We start from the raw sequence: 6,737 nt of genomic DNA, 5'->3' as shown, positions 1-6,737 counted from the left end.
ATCTGTTTTCAATTGCACAGTTCTACTGCTGAATAAGAATTTAGCCCAAACCCGGGGTAAAGAGGCTGAGTGAACGTGGTGTGAACTCTGTGGAGGAGCTTCATCGTGTCAGAGACGTTGTAGAAAGAGAGAGTTCCTGCCTTGTAATCCACAAACACTCCTATTCTAGAGGGGCTGGGGCTCATGGAGATATTAGTTTCTTGGTTGTTGTGTAAGAACGAGTAACTAGAGGAGTTGCACAGTAAATTCCAGGACTTATCATTGCGTCCAAACTCACACTCATAACTGCCTCCCTTCCTACTGATGTCTTTATAGGACAGTGCTATAGAAACCCCACACACTCTCACTACACAACACCTGGTGGTAATAGTTAAAGCTCTCTGGATGTTCATACCTCTCCTGATACCTATGTACCTGTTGGCCATACAAATTATTAATATAATCATAACCCAACTGTTCACCTCTGTCAGTTGCCATTCGGTTCGACGCAGACAGTTGGAGGCTGTGATGTGCTGTGTTGGGATCCAGTGTGAGTTGACAGGAATCTGATGGAAAGAAAATAAATTATTTAAAAATGTTTTATGTTTTTTGTCTTTGTGGTGGCGTAACTGTAACCTAAATATTTAAAGAAAACTTAATCCTACTACAGTGCTGTATTTTTTTCCACAAAAAACTTCTCCCTAATTTAGTCATGGCCAATTCCCACCCTCCAATTAGGTCTCACCTATCTTTCAACCGTGGAGGGCAAAGGCTACAACATGCTTCCTCTTAGGCACATGAAGCCAGCCCACCACATCTTTTCGCACTGCTCCCCGAACATGAGCTCACAGACACCCATGATTGGCAGGTCAGTTGCTCCTCCCACCCTGAGAGCATGGCCAGTTATGCTCTCTTGGACTCCTGGCCTTGGATGGCTGTGGCATCATCAGGATTTGAACTTTAATAAATTTTTGGATGATGCTTTTTTGTTGTGTTTCTGTGCCTGTGTGTGGAAGAGACACTTACACTTTAGACATTCCTCTCTGCTTTGGGGTGGTAAGATCAGGACTTTCTTCACTAGGAAACCGTTAAACACAGTTACAGGTACAATCGCTGTTATTACAATGAGACAAAAGAACACTTTTTGTTTTAAGGGAACTGTCCAGTCAAACATGCAGTATGATATAAATGTTTTCAATTAGTCAAGACATTTTAAGTCTATGGATTGATTCTTTATTATTGCACTGCAGCTACAAGGATAATATGACTAATAAGTAAGTGCAGCTTATACTGTATATACTGCAAACTGCATGCCTAAACCATGCAACCACTTGCAGCTGTTCAGTATCACAAACAGAATTGCTGTTATGGTTTCTGACACTGTTATCTATAAAATTAGACAAAATGACAATAGCATTGAGAGAGCAAACAAGCATCACATTCAGGAAGTAGGTGTAGCCCAAAGTATGAATTGTACTTTAGAAGTGAGTCGGATAATAGGTTCCTAATTGTATTATTACATTCTATATTTTTTTTTATTTTAAAATGGACTCATGTTTTGTATTCTACCACCACAGAGGATTGAGCAAAATAGAAGAAAGAATAATCTTAATCTTAATCTACCAATAAAGTAAAAAACATTACGCTGATGATCTATAACACACAGGCAACTAATACTTTTTAATACCATTACCACCACCTAAAATCAAAGTAGTCACTATTTCACAATTTAGCAGGATTGATCACAAAATTCACAAGGACATAGTTTGGCAACTGCTTTTTTTTCTTTTCTTTTTTTTTTTTACCAACTGGCTTTTTTAAATACATTTTCTGCTGTATAGCTACAGAACTTCAACAAATTATTAATAGCTCACTCTTAAAAGGTATTTTCCCAAGATCATTAAAAACAGCAGTTATTAAACTCCTCTTAAAGAAAAGATCCCTGGATGCTTCCAAACTAAGCAACTACAGACCTGTTTCAAATCTTCCCTTCGTAGGTAAATTAATTGAGAAAATTGTTTACAACCAACTTAGTACATTTCTTAATGTAAATTGATATTTTGACAAATTTCTATCAGGTTTCTGACCACACCACAGGACAGAGACTGCGCTTATAAAGGTTTTAAATGACATCACCATAATGACACACGTTATCCCACAAGGTTCAATTCTTGGAGCCATTTTATTTAATCTCTACATGTTCCCATTATATCAAATTCTACAGAACATTCCTTACCATAGTTAAGCAGATGATACTCAACTATATGTTGTTTTCTCAACAAATGATTACAAGCCAAGAGATTCATTGTGTCAGTGGATGGAGCATATAAATAGTTTAATCAGTCAAAATTTCCTTCAATTAAATAAGGACAAAGCAGAGGTTTTTGTGTTTGGCAGGCAGGAGGACCAGCTCAGAATTATTGTACATCTTGACTCCATGGGGCTAAAAACCAAAGACCAAGTCCGACATCCTGGGGTTCTACTACACTCAGATCTGAGCTTAATCAGCCATATTAAAGCTTTCACCAAAACATCATCTTGAAACACTGCCAGAAATAAAGGCTTATTGTCCCTAAAAAACCTATTAAGAGACAGTTTAGGAAGAAAGCGACCCTTTGTAAACTACTGCAGTCCAGGCCTACAGGGAGAAAGTGTGCGAACCCCACTATGTTAGTGTTGTGACCCTTTCCGACACTTCCGTGGAGGAATCGCAGTAGATGCTTTATGTTTTGAATACTTAATTTCGTTATTGAAAACAATCATAAGAACATAGAGAAATTAAATAAATTGCTGAACACGGTCTTAAAACTGTGTCCCTTCTCTCTGTAACAGGCCACACCCACTCACTGGTCTGCTGCCTGAATAAAATATGTAGGCATGAAAGGTCAAGCCCACGTCATCACATGATGATGGGAAAACAAAAAATCTTACATAAACACATACAGTACAAGTATAAACATTTATTATAAGACTTATTATGATTTATGGCTGCATATAGATTAAAAAAAAAGCTGATCTATGCTCAAATAGCAATATTTATGCTTTTAGGTATATAAAACAAAAAGAATCAGAAATGTTGTATAGTTACGTCTACAATGTGATATAAAAAAAAGCAGCATTTTAGAGTTACTTAGGAGCTGAAATTATATTTATTGCAAGTACCTCTGGCACAATCACAAATAAATCGAATATGATATTGTGTATTGTGTAATATTATTGAACTTTTATGGAATTCGTTGTGCTAAATATATTTGAAGAGTTATGTTAGTAGCTCTGCCTTACCTTCACTTGATATCTTCTCAAACTGCTCTTTAGAGCACGCTTCCACCTTCTCTTGCAGCAGAGACACATACTTTACTACATCTTCAAAAGAGAGGAAAGAACTGACCGCGATCACGGGTAAATCTGCAGATCCAGGATGGGTCAAGAGGGACTGAATACTCTACATAGAGACAAAGAGAAACAAAGAGAATTAAAAAATAATCAAAAAGAAAAGAAGTGAAACCACAGAGGAAGTGACAGTACAGAACAAACATGTGACATGGACTGGTGCTTGTACACATTGCAATAGGAGTATTTGTAGTCTTCTAATAAAAAAGAGTGTGCCCATGTGCCAGTTTATCTTTAACCATTCAAAAAAAAAAAAAAAAGTCACACAGCAAACTGTACAAAGCTGGTCACAAGAAGTATGTGGCAGGTGGGGTTTTATTTAGTGGGAGTCTACAGTGAGAGTGTCAGGGAACAAAGTATTAAATAAAGGAGACCTATTTTAAGCCATCTTACAATATGTAATGTAAGTCTCAGGTGTCCCCAGAATGTGTCTAAAGTTTCAGCTCAAAATACCCCACAGATCATTTATTACACTATGCTGAAAATGCCCATTTTTGGGTGGAATCAAAAACAGAAAATATTTTTATATGCATCCAGACAAGTGCTTTCACATGGATGGCTTCAGATGAATAATATATTCCAGTAAATCTGACTCTCGCACACTCACATTCAGTAACCACTTATCCCTAGCAGGGTTGCAGTGGATCTGGAGCTTATCCTGGAAACACTAAGCATTAGGCAGGAATAAACCCTGTATGGGATGCCAGTCCATCGTGGGGCATTATGCACACACACATTCATACACTCATTCACCCCTAGGTGCAATTTATCTTAGTCAATCCTACTATGGAAGTAAAAAAAAAAAAAGTGACAGATTTGAATTAGAAAAGTAAAATTGAATTCTTAATATTAAAAATAAAAAGATAATTACATGTATAATACTGAAATATATAAGGTTGAAAATCACACATCTGTCTTTATTTTGAATTAACATCCCTTAGTTTTCTTTTTACAGGGTTCAGAGATTCATATTTTAAAATTCAGGTTTTCAAAAAGAAAAGCAAGTATCTATATTTAAACAAACACTCACAGAGTGAGAGAAAGAGAATGAATGAAAGACACAAATAGGCATCAGGTGTGTGCTATAGTGAGACAGGTGTGCAGTTCTGAGAGGGGGAGACACTGAATGGCAGGAGATGCAAAATGGCACAGCATGCTCCAGGCTCGATTGCCTTTGCCTAGCTCTGAGTAACCAGGAAGTGAAGCTTGAATGTTTTCATGCTGAATTTTGTAACCCGAATTTGACTGGCTGAACTTGAGCACTGAAATTAGCAAACTGAATACACACATATATATATATATATATATATATATATATATATATATATATATATATATATATATATATATATATATATATAAATAGCTGAAAACTGAATTATTGAATCTGAATCTGTGAACACTGAAAAAATACATTTAAATATAGAAGCTTGATTCTTTTTTGAAAACCAGAAAATATGAGTCTCTGAACACTGAATTTTTTTTTAATATCAAGGATGCTAATTCATACTAAATAAATAAAGAAGGGTGCTTTTCAAACTTAGATATTTCAATATTATGAATATTGATTTTTTTTTTACCTCCATATCCTACTGGAATGTCTTTGGGAGGTGGGAGGAAACCCATGCACACACAGAGAGGACATGCGCCGAAACTCTATACAGACAGTAACCCAAGCTTAGGATCACTGCAACGCAATTCTCTGCATTAACTCCAAAATCACTGCTATATTCTCATAACAACATTTTGCTAACAGAATATTTCAGTAACCTTTTAGTTCCTTTTGTAGTCTGGACTACTTTGTAGTCTTTACGTGTAGATCTTTGTAGTCTTTATGTAATTTTATGCTAACTTTATTTGATTATTCTCCTCAGTTATGTTACCTGGAGGAAATAAATGGGATCCTCTGTGTCCAAAAGCTTCACCATCTCAGCGTCTCTCCTCTTCAGTTCTGCAATCTCCTGCTCCAGTTGCTTCATGACTTCTTCAGCTTCACTCACTGCAGCTTTCTCCTGAGCTCTGATCAGTGCTGTCAGTTCAGAACATCTTCTCTCGATGGATTTGATCAGAGCAGTAAATAACTTCTCAGTTTCATGCACTGCTGTTTGTGCAGAGTGCTATTAGACACACACACACACACACACACACACACACACACACACACACACACACACACACACACACACACACACACACACACACACACACACACACACACACACACACACAGACAGTGACAGAGTGAGAGAAAGAGAGATCAACTAGTTTGAGTCCTTTCCTTGATGGTAGTGAGAAAGGACTTGTTAAATATGTTGCAGCATGTTGTATGATACACAAGTGAACTTAACGATAATGAGCGCTTTATATGACATTTAGCATGTGATATGTACTGTAGCAATTACAGAACAAGGATGGGGGGGGGGGGGGGGGTAATCAGTTCTTTTACTAGAACTTCATTCAATGACTATATGGTAAGAGAAGAGTCCGACTGATCCTGAAACAGCTGTTTCAGTTCCAAACTCACCTTGTGAGTCTTCACAGCCTTTGTCAGTTCCTGAAGCTGCTTCTCTCTCTCCTGAATTCTCTGCCTGGTTGTTCCCTGCACCTCCAACAACTGCTTCTAAACAGTACCACAGCACATAATTCACCCTCTGTGTGTTACAGGTATTAAATGAGAAATTCTATAAACAGAACAATGGCATTTCACTGGCCTCAGACAAATGCAATTTTACTCAAGCTATACAGATTTTAAAGCTATTGTTAAAAGATATTGTTACCCGTTTCTCAACTCGTCCTGCTGCAGCTGATACTGTATCATGTCTTTTATGTTTATCTAATATACACAAAGCACAGATACACTGCTGATCAGTGTGACAGTAAACCTCCAGCAGTTTGTCATGCTGAGAGCAGATCTGCTCCTGGAGTCGTCTGGAGGCTTCCACCAGCTTGTGCTTCTTAAAGGCAGGAGATTCATAGTGAGGCTGGAGGTGAGTTTCACAGAAAGAGGCCAGACACACCAGACAGGACTTGATGGCTTTGGATTTTCTCCCAGTGCAGAAATCACACTCCACATCTTCAGGTCCAGCTGAATAGTGAGCAGGACGTGTAGCTTGGAGTCCCGTCTTCTTCAGTGTCTCCACTACTTCAGCCAGAACAGGGTTTTTACCCACAACAGGTCTTGGAGTGAAGGTTTGTCTACACTGAGGACAGCTATAGACTCCCTTCTGATCCTCCTGATCCCAGCAGCCATTAATACACACCATACAGAAAGTGTGTCCACAGAGAATAGTCACTGGATCCTTGAGTAGATCCAGACAGATTGGACAGCTGAACTGATCTTGAGCCACTGAAACATTCGCTTCTGCCAT

The 6,737-nt window shown here is 38.0% G+C and overlaps 1 pseudogene; it reads right to left on the bottom strand.

Annotated features, from left to right (window-relative positions):
- LOC108267211 (tripartite motif-containing protein 16-like) lies at positions 1–6,737 on the bottom strand (annotated as a pseudogene).

This window comes from Ictalurus punctatus, chromosome 7 (genome assembly GCF_001660625.3).
Source record: "Ictalurus punctatus breed USDA103 chromosome 7, Coco_2.0, whole genome shotgun sequence".
Lineage (NCBI taxonomy): Eukaryota > Metazoa > Chordata > Actinopteri > Siluriformes > Ictaluridae > Ictalurus > Ictalurus punctatus.
Note: the sequence above shows the minus strand (reverse complement) of the source record. Positions and strands in the feature narration are given on the sequence as shown.